Genomic DNA, 17,926 nt, shown 5'->3' with positions numbered 1-17,926 from the left:
TGAAGACCCGTAGAGCTGAAGTGAAAACACAATTATAGCCCACAGGCGAGCTGGCATTTGAAGGCAGAAAGAGTGCTCCGAGCATTTTATTCCTGGCTTAATGTCCTTTGAGTGTCGTCTAGGTAGGCAAGTGTTGAAAAATGTCTTCACTAACCAGGGACGGTCGAAGTTGGGCAAGGAAAATGCTCTAATTAAAAGCGGAGGCAGGATCTAACCGAGGGGGACCATCACGTTGTGCTGGAATTCTAATGAACATCGTCTTCATCTATCTTCAGCAGAGAGGACGCTTTTATCAAGACGCATTGAGCCGAAGAACCATTGGCTGCACCTTCAAACGTAGCCGTGGAAAACGAGCGCACAAAGCGAATGATAATCGGAATTTTCTTCAGATCGGTTCCGATGGTCCGAGAAGCTGGAATGCACATTATACGGAGCATGGGCGGCTTTTCTGTCGCCTTTTCTTTCCTTCCCTATGTTACTCAAATATCGCACACTCTTCCTAGCCCAGCCATAAATCATCTTAATAAATCGTTTCCCCGAATAACGCTCGTTAGACCGGGCCGGACGAAATGGGTGATCACCGTGGTGCCACCCGTCCTCCAAATTCCGTTTGACGGTGGACCGATGAAGTTACATCGCCCGGTAACACGATGCCCGCGGAACGCTTGGCCATTGGCGCGACGAGAGCGATGAATTAAATTTGCACTTAAGGACTTTCCGCCCATTGCTGCTCGACGGACTGCAATGCTGTGGCACGCCAATCCGGAGGATTTGATGCGGTGTGCGATGTGATATGTTTCGGGGGCGGCCTTGGCACAACCCTGCGCACCGGTTTACAACGGTGAAGAATTTCGGGAAATCTGTTCCATCGTGTCAGCCTTTGGCCGACTGGGGACTGCGGCGCAGGCTGATGGCGCTGTGGCGTAATGGCGCAAGTTGTAGGACATCATCGCACAATATATATGGTCCAATTATGGAAATGAGCGTCACCGGGAGGGTGATATACGAGTCGCAAGGGCCTGGGAGGGGGACGGTACACGCTGGGCGGGTAATGTTACAATTAAAAGTTTGCATGCTCGGTGTAAATTTCGGCGTCTTTCTGCTGTGGGTGGGAATGAAATCGCGTGCGGACGTAATCTATCGGTGTCATGTGATGAGGAGTTCGATGCTAGGCTTATTTTTATGGTTAGAGCTCAAGATTGTTTTTAAAGCTTTAGGATGCGTTATAAGTTAGTTTGAAATCTTTTTCTTGCTTATCATGAGTATCATCAAGCTTAGTAGTAAAGAAGTTATATAATATTGATATTCCTCAATTTTGAACTCAAAAAGCTAAAATACAAGAAAATGCTAGATATTAGAAATTGTAAGAAAAAATAAAAAAAGACATGAACAAACAATAAAAAGAAGATGAATAAACAATAATAAACATACTTTGGTTATCGATGGATCAACCTGTACATGTAATGATATTTTGTAGTGGAAGATTGGTAGCCCTTATTCAAAAAAGCATAGTTCGTAATTTCCGGCCAAAACGCCCAAAATTATGCAATGTATTTGGGGAGCATGGGGTAATATGCTCAACTTAAGGAAAATTGATGAATTTTCAATGGATCCTCTAGCAGTTGTTGATGTTATGCACTAATATGATTCTTTAAGGTTCAATGTACATATTTGTGAAAGAACCTTAGCCATTTTTGCTTTAAATAAATCATGAAAACATTATTTTTTAAACAGATAATTTTTGAAACGATTTTTTTTTATTTTCTGAACAAAATGCACCATAACGACGGGTAAAACACAATTTAAAAAACACATACCATCATGGCAACAACAACTACCAACAATGACAGAAATCATTCTACTTTTCATTACACTAACTGGAGCATTTTGCCTCAACCTGGTATTATTCAATATTCACAATAGTGGGGCCCTTCACGATTCTTGTTAGTTTTTTGTTTGGAATTTGGCAGTTGGAGGCTGTAATCATGTAAACAGTCCGTACAAAACCACACATAAAACTAGCCTAAAATTATCAGTCTAGATTATTCTAGGCTCAAAGCTAGAATTAGATTCGAGTACCTACTCGAAAAATGGCAAAACAAGGTGGTGTTTACATTTATCCCAAGGTGAATTAAAGAGATCAGGTGGTGGAATCTGGAATCAAAGTGTATGTAGTCCAGGTGGTCTCATAGCATGTTTTTTAACCAAATTTGAATATCACTTTTTGACAGGATGGATGAAATCGTTTGTTCAAACAAACTTTCTGGAGGCTTGACGAATACACAAAACACTCTTAAAATCTTCACTCAGAAGCAGAAGCGATAAAAATCAGCCTTCTAAATTCATATACCTTGAGATAAGCCCACCTGTATATTATACCGACTTAGATAGCTACTCCAAAACTGCTATACAATACAAACAGCTTACAGGCTGAAAATTCAGCCTACGAACTGAAAACGGAAAGGGCCCCAGTATTAGACTTGAACTGCATGCACTGATTAAAGTCAAGATCAATTATGTAAATAGCTTTTTGACAAAGTGCAATCTCAATTCACAGACCGACTTGCCTAGTTATTTAATAAAAAAAAATGTGTTAGTCATTAATGTAGATCCCTCACATGTGTTTTTTCTGTTTTAGAACATGATAAAAATATGTAATTGTCGAAATTAACTACCCATTTACTTATTGTCGATAGTAAAAGCGGCGCCTAAATCTATGCAATTTATGTTAATAAACATTTCATCCTTTTTTAACTCATATCAATTCTGCTACCATGACCTGGAAATGTAAAATGAATTGTTGCTCACCTAAGCTACCCCGCTTCCCCAGCTCAGCTTTCTTCCACTGGTACCCACATTAGCTAACGCATCGCCTATGCATACCTTCACAAAATTCGCATATGTGCCAGTTTTTTGCCTCTCTGCCCCTTTCTCCTCCTCTCATGTCACCGGTTAAATGTCACTGCAAAACCAGTGCAGTACATCGCCAACCTGCAACCAAACCGAACGCTGATGCATTTCGACAGGCATGCTTTCAGCTGACGGCGAAAGCGACAAGCCATCCCATCTCGTGACAGGGCCGTTACCACAGCTTTAAACTATCCGCAGTGGGGGAGTCTACCCCACGGTTCGACAGAACCGTCCCGTACGATTTGGCACAAATGTGTCAACACGAACACAGACACGTGCTTCGTCACTTCATCGTCCCGTGCCCCCAGGGTGGATGGATTTATGATGTCTAATGGTTCATTCTTTGCGTCTTTGGGCGGGAGTTTCTTTTTCGCCGCCGTAAGTTCTTCGCTCCCGGGGCCCACGCTAAGGGAAACGCGGTAAAGCAATAGTGTTCTACATTGCCCTCTTTGCCCCCCCCCTCCCCTCCCTCGGCCAAGCCAAGCATGCATGCGTCATGTAAAGTTTTTCGCTTAGTCGGAAGGAATCATTTTTCATTCTTATCACAAGTCCATTCTTCGCTTGGGGCGGCTTGGGGTGGAGGCTTTCCCCTTGGCAGCCCGTGGGTTATTGTTGCTGGAGTTTCTGCTTTATCCTCCCCAGTGGCATATGTCGGATATGGTCACTGGGCTGCGTCGGGGAGATGACATGGGAACTGACTATTAGAGAAACGCTGAACTATGGAATGTGATAGAATTTTTATTTTGCAAAAAAGTTGTGTTTTAGTGTATAAAAATATATAATCTAGAAAACATATTAATAGGAAATTAACTATTGAACTGAAAATATAATATTTTTTCTACATACAGGGTTTCCCACGATTTATTGGTCAGTTCCCATGATTTTTTGGTGCGTTCCCACGATTTTTTGGTCGTATCCCATAGATTTTTGGTTCGTTCCCATAATTTATTGGTATTTTCCGATTGGATATCAATACAATTGCACCAACAAATTCTGGGAAACGACCAAAAAACCGTGGGAACGCACCAAACAAACATGGGAACCCACCAAAAATTGATGGGAACCAACCAATAAATCGTGGGAAACCCTGTAAAGCGTCTTTTCACTACTATACCCTAGCAAATCCATGATTTAGATGAAGCGCGCCTAAATGTATACTATATAGCAGATGAGATGTTTTGCAAAGGCCTTAGCAGTAAAAATTGCCTACTCACAGGCGCTTTAGATGATGTAAATCAATGATAATTATCTAAATAAAATTATTAAAAAAAATGTAACAATTATATTATTAAGCTCGTACATTATTCAAACAAATTGACAATTGATAACAAAAACTAGCCAATCTAGCAATGCATTATTTGCATTTCCGCAACTAAACGATTTCCTTAACCACCACTTCGACCTCAACACCGAGTGTCGTTCGTCCAATTGTGCAATGGTGCGTGAAAAGCACCGACCGTGCTTTATGGGATGTTTGAGATGTTGAGTGAAGGTGAACACTTCATCACCAACGAAAACGGTTACGGGTGTATTAAAAAAAACACACACACACACACACACACAACGAAACTCTCGACCAAAACGAAACTACCAAAGTTGGTCATGCCTTCTCGTTAGTCTGGATTAAAGTGCAGAAAAGAGAGCGAGAGACCGGGAGCATGCGAGAACTGAATGAAAAGATGGAATATGTTATCACTTCGCTCACCTGGTAGTTTGTTCAGGATTTGTTCGCCTGAAATCTCGCCCTTCGCCGGGATAAAGACATGCAGGGGATATCACACATCACCGGTGAGACGCACCGCACCAAATCCCGCGCCGAATGTTCCGGGACAGAAATCTCACGTGCTGGGAGGTAGACAAAAAAGCGCGCACACACACACACACACTCAGGGAAACTTTGCTGCCCCATCGGTCCTGCCACCCATCCGGCATATGTAATGCTGTGATAATGATGTCGGGAAAGGCGCTGCGGTTTGCAGATAAGCTGGTAATGAGTAGGAACACCCCCGCCACGCCAGGCGTCGGTTACGGTATGCATCCGGGCAACGGCGGTACGGAAGCGTACCTTGTGCCGGTGTGGTTTTTGTTACTTAATCTATTGTCGTTCGTGTGTATGTATGCAGGAAGAGAAAGAGAGATAGAGAGAGAGAGAGAGAGTGCTTGTATTTGTAATGAAGATGGAAGAGTGATAAAGATATATGATTTTTTTTGTTCAAGAACAGTTGATTTAATAGAACGGCGATGGAGTTGCTACAGGTTAGAGAAGAGTGAGCAAAAGGGAGAAGTAACAGTAAAAGGCAGTGGTATCGATAATGACTGAGGATGATAGGGTTGATTTAATGCTTTTGTGTGAAAAATGAACAGGAAGTAGCAATACTTTGCTTTTCCCTTTGGATGATATTAATACGTAGTGCTATAATCTTATTAAAACCATCTCGCAATGAGCTTGCGAATCGTGTACTGTTCAATAGTGACCTGAGAATGATACCATAACGCTGTTTTCTACTTGTGTAACAGTTTTTCCTTAATTTGGAGGTAAGACGTAAACCAAAAAAGCTTTAATTCAATAAAAAAGTTGTACATTTTGAAAGACGAAATCAGTACTATTGAAACGATATCAAACTACCTATTTACTATGGGCAACGATCGTAACAATACCGTAGAGCTGGCAATCAGATCGTTCTACAATATCGTTTGAGCGAGTGTTTATGCTTCAGCAGAAAAGGAGAAGCAATTCGCCCGGGCGTTAAGTGAACGCTGTAGAAAGCACCATTGCGGCAAACGCGTTCAACAGCGCACCGAAGCGAGATTTCAGGCACCGTTTCATCGTTCGATTGAAGCTAAATCTAATTCTTCTATCCACCCTCGACAGCGAAGCAGTCCAGCAGTAATCGGTTGCAAATGCAACCCTGAAAAGGATGCCATTTGTTCGATTGGAAATAAAACGGGAAATCTTGCTTCTTACAAGCGACAATACACCCGACACACCGGGCGCACACACATCAAACACACACACACACATACATCTTAGCGAGTAATGATCCAAGAACAAAGGGAAATCGCTTGCAATCGAGACAAAAAATGGTGGGATACTTTTTGTTGCTGTTGTTGTTGTTCTCCTGACGGAAACTTAACTAACAGATAGAGATGGCGCACAGCATAAAAGATGTGTGGAATCTATGCTGCCGTTTGCACGGGGGACAGCGGAGCTTGGTGAGAGCTTTCGTCTCTTGATGATGCGCAAGATAGTGGCTACGCAAAAGCTAAGCTGATATATCCGGTATAAGACGGAAATGGTCAGGAAATGCTCTGATAGCTGCAAAATGGTAACTACGGGGGGGTTAGTGGAGAGGAACGGGGAAATCAAACTGCAGATTTCTCGAGGTTTATAGGCCCTTTTTTGCCCCGAACGGTATGGAGAAACTTTGCGGCATTAGTTGTTATGAAGGTGAAGGTAGGGAATGATAAATATTATCACCCATCTTAGAGTGTCATGAAAACTAATGACCTGTCGAGCAATTGAGCGGTACAGTTGGAGGGATCTTTAAGGGCATTGGCCTCGGAGCATGGGGTCTGTGCCGAACATAGTTTGGTTATTATCGAAATAGCACTTTAGTAAAAAAAAAACGAAGTCTGTTTTGAACCATTTGTCGAATTTGTCGCATTGAAGGAATTATCGTATTTTGACAGTTCTAACGTTGAATGATGATTAATTTTTTTTTAAACAATAATATTTAAACTAGAGAGGTGGAATTTAAAAGATAAAAATGAATAAAAATAAAAATAGCAGTAAATAATAATTTACGCGCCACCAAGCGTCTCCATTTTTGAGTAATAATATTCTATTCTACGGCCGTTTTGCTTACGATTTTATTTTACGGCTGGGATCCCCGAGGGTAAAAAGAGGACCTAAAGTTTAGACAAAAAATACTCATTATACTGGTCTTAAGACTGTTAGCCTCTCAACCCATCTTTGCTCTTTCAACTCTGCTCCCTTATTTAACTTCTGTAAGAACTCTAGTTAATACGCCACTGTATATGGGGCTTAAACGGGGCTTACATTTAAGCGAATGGGGCTTAAATTACCACTACCTTACCACTAGATTACCGGTAATTTAAGAGTAATGTAATGGAAAATTAGCAGTAGTTAATTTACCCATTCGAGCCGAGTTTTGACAGATTCTTTTCCTTCCTATGTGCGAAATATTTTTTGGCCAAAATGTTAAAAATATTACTATTTCGTGTAATATTTTTAACATTTCGGCTAAAAAACATTGTTATGTTATATTTTATAATTTTAATTTTGTCATACAAACGAATAAAACGTTTTGTTTTTTTTTTTTTGGCAAAATTGACTGGAACAGCCGCTCCACCCCGAGAAGGTGTTTTAGATCTAGTACTAATAAACGCTATTTCCTGGCTGATTTTTAAATTATACGGTGTTTAACATACCGTCGATGTCTTCTTCAGCTAAAGCTTCATAAAAAAACGCTCTTTATGTTTTTATTTCCAACTTTTGAATAAAAACAAACGACAACACTTCGTACCGCTTTCAATTGCTCTTACAGGGTTTTGCAGAAGTTCTCATAGCTGTGGGACACTTAATTGACTCTTTCTTCCCTGAAATGAACATAATGTAATAGTAATTGGTATAGAGTCCAATCTTGTTGGGCAAATCTAATAGGAATTTTCAAGGCAGCTGTCTAAAAAGGGTATAGAGTCCAATATATGAAGATCGCTTCCCATAAGAAAGAGTCCAGAAAGTGTCCCAAAACTATGAAAATCCCTGAAAAACCTTTTTACTGATTTGCGTTCATAAATAGAACTACATAGTAGTATATAAAAAAAAAATATCCTAACATAATTTATAAAATATCACAAAACTAGTCATTTTCATCTTTTCCCTTGAAATGAACTGCACGAGAAGAAAGGAATTAAAAATAATGTAGCATTGCAAAAATCATCAAATTTAATATGGATACTTTTTTGCCACTTGCTGGCAACACTGGCCGACACGGTCTCCGAGCAGCATCCTCAGTTTTTGCGCCACACACAGAGTGTGTGTGTTGTTGATTGCACGTTTTGTTTACATCGCTCATTCGCTTCTCACAGATTCTACGCCGCTCAGCAGATCCCGCTCAATCTCAGAGAAGAAAATGAAAGAGTAAAAAAAATGGAATCGATGCTCTCTCATTTCAAAGCTGTACTTACATGCTCTTCGCAAACAGTCCAAGTGTATGCAAACAATCCGAAAGCAGCTTGCCGGTGTTTGTGATAGATAAAAATTGGCTTAACGCAACAGCAGCTCAAACAGATCCGAACAAACTTTTGAACCATTTTTCGAGCAACTTTTGAACCAGATCCTCTCCGCTTTCCTATATCTTCCACCGATGCCGCTGGACGGTGGTTACATTACACGGTTTGTTTGTTTTCGTTCGTCTCACCCGGCATTCCAAAAGAGAGCGCGTACACTCTCCTCCGACGGCGCCATGTTGGGAGCGCGGACACCATGTTTGCTCTCGGCGCCATATTGCAGCGCGCGCGCGCTCGCGCTCTCTCTCTCGCGGTTGGTACAGAAATAACAAAGCAAGCCAGTAGTGCGCTCATTCAAATAGTAGCAGCCACGCGCCTTCGACGGTTAGATTGCGTCGAGACTTTGAACCGTTAGCACGTCGCCGTTGCGTCACAACGTTTCGCGCGTCAACCGTTTCGCGTCTTTACGCCAGTGAGCGAGTGTGATCTCTTCGGTGGTGACTTTTGGCAGGTTGGCCAGGTTGGTTTACTGTGGCTGTGTTTACGGAGAGCAAAGAGTGACAATTTGTAGAATTTTCCAAGTGTTTGTTGTTGTGCAATCGGAAATATATTTTAGATGGCCAGCAAAAAAAGGCAAAGTGGACAGCAAAAAAGCAAAAAATTAATATCAATTGGTGGATGGAAACTTTTTTCGTCTCAACGATCGTGGGATTCGGATTTTATTTATTTTTATCGTTTTGCTCTTATTATAAGCAATAGGCGCGAGTGTATATGTGTGTCTGGATAATCGAAAAGTATTACAGGAAACACTTACGGACCTTTGTTTCCGCCCCCCATCCCCATTTTTTCCCTCTTCCCGCTGTCAACAATCATTTAGAACGGAAATTTTGTGGCGAGAAAATAGGATATCTTTCCCACAAAAAGAAAGGTGGAAAAGTTTCACCCCTAAATCGTCGCCAAAAAGTGCGCGCGTGAGGGGAGGAACGCGTGTTTTCCATTATTAGCAGCGGCAGGGCAGGCATGGGTCGCGACCAAAACTTTTGGCCAGCGTTTTACTTATTCATAAATTGTATAAGCGCGCGCGCGTTAGCAGGGATTTGGATTCGGTGGAGCGTTGTGGGTGGTCTTCGCAAATCTGCCCGCCAAAATCACTGCCAGATGATTGTCAGAAAACGGGAAAGGGCAAAAGGGCGAAAGGTAGTAGACAAGGAAAAGTAAAAGCATCGCGCCCGCTTATATTTTTTGGGAAATGGAAAGAAAATACGCCACGGGAAGAAGCGTGAACAGTGGCGAAGCAAAATCAAAGCCAATAATGCACACTGGCGTAATTTTGGTGTCTGTTGGTCTGAGTTTGGTGGCAAAAAGGGCTTTCGTGGTGAGTGCTGGCCGTGATCAAGTTCGATCGACTAAAAGGAAAAACTTATAACAAGCGAGCGAGTGGTGTGGTGTGTGAGTGAAGAGAAACGATTTCCACACGTATGTTCTAGCAAGAGTGCGTCAATTTGTGTCAGTGCCTGCATGGCTGCCTGTGTATGTGTGTGTTTGAGTTTCGGTCGTTAATGTTTATGACTCAGTGAAGCACACGTTTCCAACTCGCCCGCATCGTAAATGCCAAGGAAAAGGAAACAACCAGCGGAAAATTACACCTGCGTTGTTACAGCACCGGGGACGAGCGTTCCTGACCGGTAAATGGAACTGAGTGGAAATACACCCACACACACACGCATGAGCCTGCGAATCAAATATTAAAATCTCACTTATGCACGAGTTCCTTTGCGCCGTCGTCTTCAAGTCGCGTCCATTTGCGTTCGGTGCTGGTTCGGTCTGATGGTGTGGTGCCTATTCAATATCAATTCTATATCACCGCGGCGTTTTTTTGCGGGGTTTTTACTTTTGTTTCGATATGGATTTTCGCATTTTAGCATTTTCAACCGTGCTAAGTGTAGCAAAAAAGGCACTTCGTTTATTTTGATGAGGCAGTTAAGGCGAAAGAAAGAGTGTGAACGAACAACGAAAGAAGGAAGCATAGAACAAAACACACCTGTTTTAAAGCATTTTTCCGCGGGTTTTGGCGCGAGAAAGTGTGTGTTTGGTTTCAACATTTACCTCGAGATGGAAGGTGTGAAGTGTAAAATTGCCACTTGTTCGAATGTACCTATTGTGTATTTGTGATCTGGATTTTTTTTACCATTTAACATGCTGATGAGATTGGTTGGATGTGTCCTGTGAACCATTTATTTTAATCATTTTTTTTGTTATTTATTTTCGTTAGCTTTTGTAAAGTATAAAAGTGTGTGATTTTTGTTCAATACAATAAACTGGTTATTAAAGTGTTGCTGTAAACGTCACATCGAATAAGGGGCTATTCTTTGGTGAAATTGTTCGCTGGGTAAGTAATGTCTTTTTAAATTGCCAATTGAAAGTGGAAAATTAAATTTAAATAATTGTTTCAATAGGAGATTGTATGATTTATTTCAAGAATCTAAATTCAATCCTCAGCTAGTGTAAGTTATTTGAAGCGCTCGGTATGAAGCGAAATACAGTGAGTGCTAAAAGTATTCGTCTAGCTGAATATTTTACAGAAAAGCGCGAATTGTGGCTGCAATAGGCATGGGTCAGTAAAAGTAATGATGAGGTTTGCTAAAGGGACCATCAATGCACACGCTTGACCTCAAAATATGCATTCAAATAGTACAACAGCAACTAAACCCACCCACCCACTCCTTATCTTATTCGTCATCATAAAATGCACTGATTTTTGGCTTGTATTGGATTTTTTGGACATTACACCGCTCCTTTCGTTAGATTAAGGGCCACGGATGCCTGTTTATTTGACAGTTTCGTGTCAGAAAAATGGCCAAACGCTGATCAAACGAATGAATGATGTCTTCCACATGCCTCACAAGCTTTTAAACTGGTTAGCAAAGATTAAAAGACTCGATTTTTGCCATCATGCTCCGTTCCTTGAATTCCCCCACCTTTAGTGCCTCTCGGACCACTCGAAGTATTATTGAAACAACGGAAATGCACGTTTCAAGTTTTTACGAACCTCTGCATTACTTTTATCGATTACTGCCACGTTGCGGCCTTAATTCGCCTTTTTCTGTAAAATGCTCAGCTAGACGAATACTTTTAGGACTCACTGTATGTAGTGAAAAAACATATGAAAATATAACTATATCAATTATTTTTGAAAATTGATTACACCACTACTGCCATACAAAATTCTAGAGCTGATAACACCACAGTTTGAATGGAGTAAATGAAAAATAATTTTGTAGATTATTCAAATTTTAACGATGTTTCAAAATCTTAAACGACAAACATACGTAATTTATTTAATTTTCCATCGAATCCGCTCAACATTATTTATCATATTCGTCAACATCATTTTCAACTATTCAATGGCAAATGTTTGCCCTTTATGCTACGTTTTTGAAGCTTGTATAACGTGGATAATAGATTAAAAGCTTTATAATAATTCATTTTTGAAAGCTTTGTTCAATATCGGCAGGGAAAAAAATCAGAAAATTTATTCTAGAACGTAATTACATAGATTACTTGTTGCAGAGAAATATACAAAAGACACCGAGAACCAATCAAAGGCATAAATAAGCGCTTTAAAGTCCAATACAAGTTTCCGACTTCGAATTCGAATGGTTTCAACTTCTCTCGCATTCCTAATTGATATCATGCTCAACCTATTAGCATGGGAGAATTTAATTAAACCGCTATCATTGTTTGTTCAAGCCGCTTCCCGGGCTGAACGTAAACACAGCCCGAAACGGCACCATCAAGCAAGACGGTAAATCAATAAGACTCTCGCTTTGTCATCATCGTCACCACAAAACGGTGCAAATGGGATTGAATATAAATTTAAAATTCATCCTCCCGCACCAACCATCTGCCTTGTTGCGGCGTAAAAGAGCAAACCCAACCGAGCACTAACCTTCTTCGAAATTCCTGCACAGCTTTTCCTGCATCACAAACCTTTGTGTTACTTTGTCGAGCCTTTTTTGCCCCTCTTCTACAACTGGCTTAGCTGTAACGCATTTTCCAACGCACACTTCGGTTTTCCGCGCTCGTGCCGATTTAAATGTAACCGTAACGCGTTCTTTAATGAATTATTAATGATGGACTCGTGGGCTTGGCTTGGGTTTGGGGGCATTTTCTCCCGTCAGTATGCCCGCGGCAAGCATATCGCATATTCCGGGGCATCCCTAGTATCCCGTTCTTCGCTCGCAACTATGCAAAAACATGGCGCACGCCAATATGGAAATGATCGCTCCAAACAAACCGGCCGCCCCACTTCAATTAGCTGCGTTGGTGGGCCGAGGCGGAACAATGCGGAAACTCAGTGTGATGAGTTTTGTGCAGCCAGCAGCTCAAACCAAACCCAAAAAAAGACGAAAACAATCAGCCCAAAAAGCAAGCTTCTCCGTTCTGCAGACGCAACCGCAAAAGGTTGGTCGATGTTTGTTGATTGAGATGTTTTTCGCTAAATTAAGCGATGCTAATTATGTTGCTGCTGGCGGCATGCGGCTGCACAAGGCAAACGGTCAGCGCTGTTGTTTGTGCCAGCGTCAGCGGATGACGAACTATTTGCGAAATAATGATGCGGAAGGATTTTCCGCCCAGCGAAAGGCGTAGTGTAATTATGATAATAATTTGTAACATTCTTTATTGGACTGGCCGACACGGGCACTTGCCCATGGCACGTACTGGGAGATGCTTTGTCTTGCAAAACCTTGTTAATTTTAACCGTTCGCTCGATTATTTAGTAAAACGTGGCACGAAAACACAAACCGACCCTTAAATAATCGCTTTAATACATCTTTTAGCATTCAATGTTTCATATAATTTCGATAGTCGCTTACCTTTTTGCAACACCTTTGCAGGGATCGTTTTGGGAAGTCGGTTTTATGGAGTTTTTTTAAATACTAACCCTTCATAAAAAAACAGGTTTGTAGGTTGACTATTGAACCCTTGCAACAAGCAAAAACTCCTTTTTTCAGGTCCGTTTTGTTTCTGTCTGTGTACTGGGTTCTAGTATGGGAATTTGGGGCAATATGGTCTTGATATAACGTCGTAGCGTCACCCAAGACATGTTCTTCTTTTCTTCAATTTTCAGTTAATAAATGCATAACATTGTGCTTTTGTTGGATCAAAAAATAATAATAATAAATTTGTCTTTTGGTTTTTTACTCCAGTTTTACTTAAAACATACGTCATCAAGCGTCCATGAAATTTGCGTAATAAAAAGCCATCATTAAAAAGGGACAGAGCATACATTTTAAATTGTATCTCTGTTCTCTCTGTTGTATCTACTTACAACGCTTAAGATATAATACTGTGCTGCCTAAATAACGATATCGTAATTTCGTTATTAAGGTTGGCCATTGCGCCCAAACCTCCCATACGATATCGAACTTTTATATCCTGTTTCATCCTTCCTTTTTTTCGCCTCGCTAAGGTTCATACTCAAAGGTAAAATAAGCTTTAAGCTTTCCCATAAAGTACTTCGATCGATTTTGCAAAAAAAGGGATGTACTTCTCGTCATTGCAAAGCTACCCAAAACTGGCTGATGGTTGGTTTTCCTTGCCAATCGTTCTCCGGAGTGGTTTGTGCATGGAACATTTTTATGATGGCCACTTCAAAAGAACCGTTTTCCCCCTTTTTCCCTGATGGTAAAATATCCCTCCCAATCTCACACTTTTCACCGAACGTAACGGTTTGGCACCAGAAAAAGTTAAACTTGCCAATATGGGATTGTGAAGCGGCGGACAGTGGTGGTGATGGTCCTGATGCTCGAGAATCCCTTTTTGTATTCCACATAATCGTCAATTTTTCGTCCCCGTCATTTCTGCCGCTGCTGCTGTGTGTGTATGATTATGCAACGCGTGGATACACAAAACCCACCCATTCGAACTACGGTTATCCAGTGAAACGCGAACGGAAACAGTGCGCACGAATTACAGTTTCCGGACGGCTGGCCAACATGAATGGCATCCGGTCCGGTACGCGCGTTGGATTTTCGCCAGTTCCGGCCAGAAAACGGCGACAAAAAATGGGGGGAGGAAGAAAACAGTACCGGTTCGAGATCAGCTGGCGATAATCCTGTTATCGAGAATTTCACCCCCAGCGGCTCTCCTGTGCGCCAAAAATCAATAAGGAAATGAGGGCAAACGAGTGGGTACGGAGGGAGGGAGTGAAACGACCGACACAGACACAGTGAGTGAAAATATTGGTCAGATAGAGCTTGGCCGATGGTTTTGGTTTCGCTTTCAGTGCTTCATCATAAGTGGCGAAGAAGGGGAGAGGACCATTACCAGTGGGCGACAGAAACCAGACGCAGATACCAGCAAACACGGCAGTCCAGAGGTAAATGATGCAGCCTGTCGATTGGTCCTCACATTACATCCACTTTTGGGGTGGATTGTGTCAAAGACTCCGAGCCGAGTTTGTTGCGCGCTGTTGGAAGCAAATAACTCCATTTTCGCAGGATTAACCGAGTCGAGTGGTAGTAGTCGGGCGGCCGGTGAAGCGTACGACGAGATGCTTAGGATTAACGATTCATCCACCGGAGGAACGGGGCCCATTCTTCAGGCAGAATGTTTGTGGGTGATAAATTCCTGCCAAACAGAGCAGGAGGGTGAAGTTAAGCTTATCGGCCTGGGGTAGATTTGTGTTTGATAATGTTCAGCCCGAACGCAAGCTATAAATCATCGAGAAATTACCGAGTAGTTGAGTATCCTATCAAGTGTGTATCTTTTTATTGGGGATTTAATACGTTGGACAGTTGGAAGCGCGTGAATTGGCTGAATGAAACGTTGTAAATCTAGCCGGAGGAAGATAAATGTGAACGATCGTGGTTGCGTTGCGTCGTTTTGTAAGCAATTTACTTGACTTGAACAGGGCGGCTTTATAGTGTAGTGCCTAACGCACAAGATAGGATTAGAACGGTTCTTAGTTAAATCCTAGTTTCGATTTTGTTTACAATGTCAATCTTTACTAATTTGTTAAATAACGCGTTTTTCTGGCGATAAACTGGGTCCAGTATACACTGCCTCTTTCTTGGGTTTTAGAAAGAATGCTTTATTAGACAACAGATTCCAGACTTTACCTGACTCAATATCAAACATTGCCGGATACACTTGAATTGTGGATAAGCAAATATTGCCCTTTGTGACTTCTGGGTTTAGAAGACACTGAGCTGGACTCTGGACGCTTTGCAGTCAGCACAACGATGCAGTATGAATTGTTCAATGAAATGCTAACAACTCACTGCTTTTGATGTCTTACAGGGTTTACCTAGCCAATCGGGCGTCGTCAAAGCGTTATCGGTCGCCGTAAATACTTTTTCGGGCGACGTCAACCCTCAATTGAGCACTGTCATTTCTATTCGGGCCTTGTGAAGTATGAATCGGGCAAGGTACAGAATGAGCGTTCTACTTTGTATTTTGTTGCTTTCTAGTTGTAAAACAATACTCGATTGCGAGTAGTTTAACTGATATGTAAGAAAATTCACTATTTTAAAGTTAAATTACATAAAAAAATGATTCAAATTCCTTATTTCAATTTTTTAATTCAAACCTGTACAATGCAATTTGGTTTTATATTTTTTTAAACATAAAATATGTTAAGTGATTAAATTAGATTAACTATTTAAAATAGTACATACTAAGTTAAACAACATGCAAAATACGTATTTTTAAACAACTTAATGAATCAAATACACCGGAGCTACCGATTTGACACCTTCAAGAGTAGGACGCTTTCATTCTGTACTTTGCCCGATTCATACTTCACAAGGCCCGAATAAAAATGACAGTGCCCGATTGAGGGTTGACGTCGCCCGAAAAAGTATTTACGGCGACCGATAACGCTTTGACGACGCCCAATTGGCTAGGTAAACCCTGTATGTGATTGGTTTACATAGTCCTAATTATTTAAAGCCCTCAGTAACCAGTATACCTGTCTTGCGTCGTGAAGCTATACTATTGACTTAACATCTGAAGAGTGCAGAACAAAATCAACAGAAGCGTTTATCCGAATGCGGCATCTAGTGCGATCAACGCTTTATAACAAATCTTATCAATACAGTTGAACAAATGTATATTTAATGATTGCTCTTCTGGTACCTACGCGTTCATGTCATAGCAGCCGCTAGAACCTTGTCTGTACCACGTGCAGCCGGATACTACTCAGATACTGGTGGATGGCCTCGAACAACAAATAGAGCTGAAATTAGATTATCCTTGTACCATCCATATCCCTTTTTTTACAGTTGTGCTCATTGCATCCTCCCTTTTGATTGACACTGATTGATTGAAAGTGCAGCATTATGAAATCTATACCTAATATCAACAGTGCTGCGCTCGGCTTTAAAATCACAGTCCGGTAGGCGTTTCCACGACACGCGGGTCTAATAATTTTAATGGAACACTCTTGTCATCATATCCCCATCCCAAGGAGCGTACCGTGTCGGCTGGGTAAGCCAATAAGACCACCCAGCTACTGGACTGAGCAGAGAAGAAGGCACGAAACTTGTGGCACGCGCCTCTACACCATGTCGACCGCCATTGCCATAGAGCCAAAAGGGCAACCCAATGAAAATCCATTCCACGCAAACAGTGAGCGAGGATGGTTTTTCCCCGAAGGCTTACCCTTCAATCAAGCCAATATCTCCACCGGGAGCCGTTAGAAAAACACATAAACCCGGCTCCTACACACACACACACACACCCCGGGAATGGGTAAATCTGATCAGATTCGATCTGATCACAGCCCTCCTCCGCCTTCGCACTTTTCGGTCGCGATTCTAAGAATTCACTGGCGATTGCGAAGTGGACTGAGTGGACTGAAAAGCGCACACACCACACACACACACACACTTGACGAGCGCTCGATGCTCTTGGTGTGTTTACCGAACGGGGGCCACCGGAAAGTCCATCCGGAAGGATAATTTTCTTCCATTTCCAATCGGGATCTGCCGCTTCCTTGCTCGTTAGTTTGGCGGACCTGCCGGCCCGTTAGCAAGGACCGTGATGATGATGCATGCTGGAATCTGCTCCTGATTGGAATGTTGGACGGCTGTGGTGTTCCGTGTGTTTGTGTCTAGCGTACGAAAGAAGAGACAGAGAGAATGATATGTGTTGCGTGAAGACTCCCAGGAGAAGGAGTCCGCTTCCGTACCGTTTGAATTGTCATCAAGCTGACGGGCGTTGGGAAGGCGTTCGTATTTCCAACGGTTCGGATTGAAATTTTGATTTACCAAAGATACTTCTTCGATGGCCGTCGGTCGGCGGTGCGTAGTGTGGTCTCGGATGCCTCCCCCTAACAGCGATGGCTTTCGAGCGCTATCGTTTGTCAACCGTTTGCTTGTGACGTTTGCCTGACAATTTGCGAAGTTCAAAGATCTGTCCATCCAATCATCAGCTTCCCGTAGCACGGACACACGGGAAGCTTCCGTGTAGCGATGTTCCGCAGGACATTTCCAGAGTGATTATCGAACCCTCGGTTCTACATGTGCCGGAACGTGTTCCAGCATGCTCTCGCTCGGGATGGTTCTTGCAAGATAGCTTTCCCGGTGGTTGCGTCTTTAGCCGTGTCTAATTTGAACGCGTTCCTTACGCTAAGTAGCATGTATATTTGTACCTCCGTGTGTGTGTGTGTGTGTGCTTGTTTGTTGAAATGGCATCGTCCACACATGTGCTTAACACTGACAACCGACGGACAACAGTGCCCGGCTTCAGACATAGG

At 42.1% G+C, this 17,926-nt stretch overlaps 1 protein-coding gene across 3 annotated transcripts in view; it reads left to right on the top strand.

The window, feature by feature from the left end:
* Positions 1 to 8,534: 8,534 nt before the first annotated feature.
* The window catches only part of LOC120905112 (Ig-like and fibronectin type-III domain-containing protein 1), a 115,171-nt gene continuing 105,779 nt past the window's right edge, over positions 8,535 to 17,926 (top strand). For 2 of the 3 annotated variants that reach the window (XM_040315836.1, XM_040315835.1), the window contains exons 1-2: positions 8,535 to 8,683; positions 10,436 to 10,552. The gene's annotated coding sequence lies outside the window, so the exon portion shown is untranslated. The remainder of the gene's footprint in view (positions 8,684 to 10,435; positions 10,553 to 17,926) is intronic. The other variant, XM_040315837.1, reaches the window with a different exon arrangement.

The sequence above is a fragment of the Anopheles arabiensis genome, chromosome 3 (assembly GCF_016920715.1).
Source record: "Anopheles arabiensis isolate DONGOLA chromosome 3, AaraD3, whole genome shotgun sequence".
Taxonomy (NCBI): Eukaryota; Metazoa; Arthropoda; class Insecta; order Diptera; family Culicidae; genus Anopheles; species Anopheles arabiensis.
The sequence above is the reverse complement of the archived record's forward strand: the minus strand, read 5'-3'. Positions and strand labels throughout refer to the sequence as shown.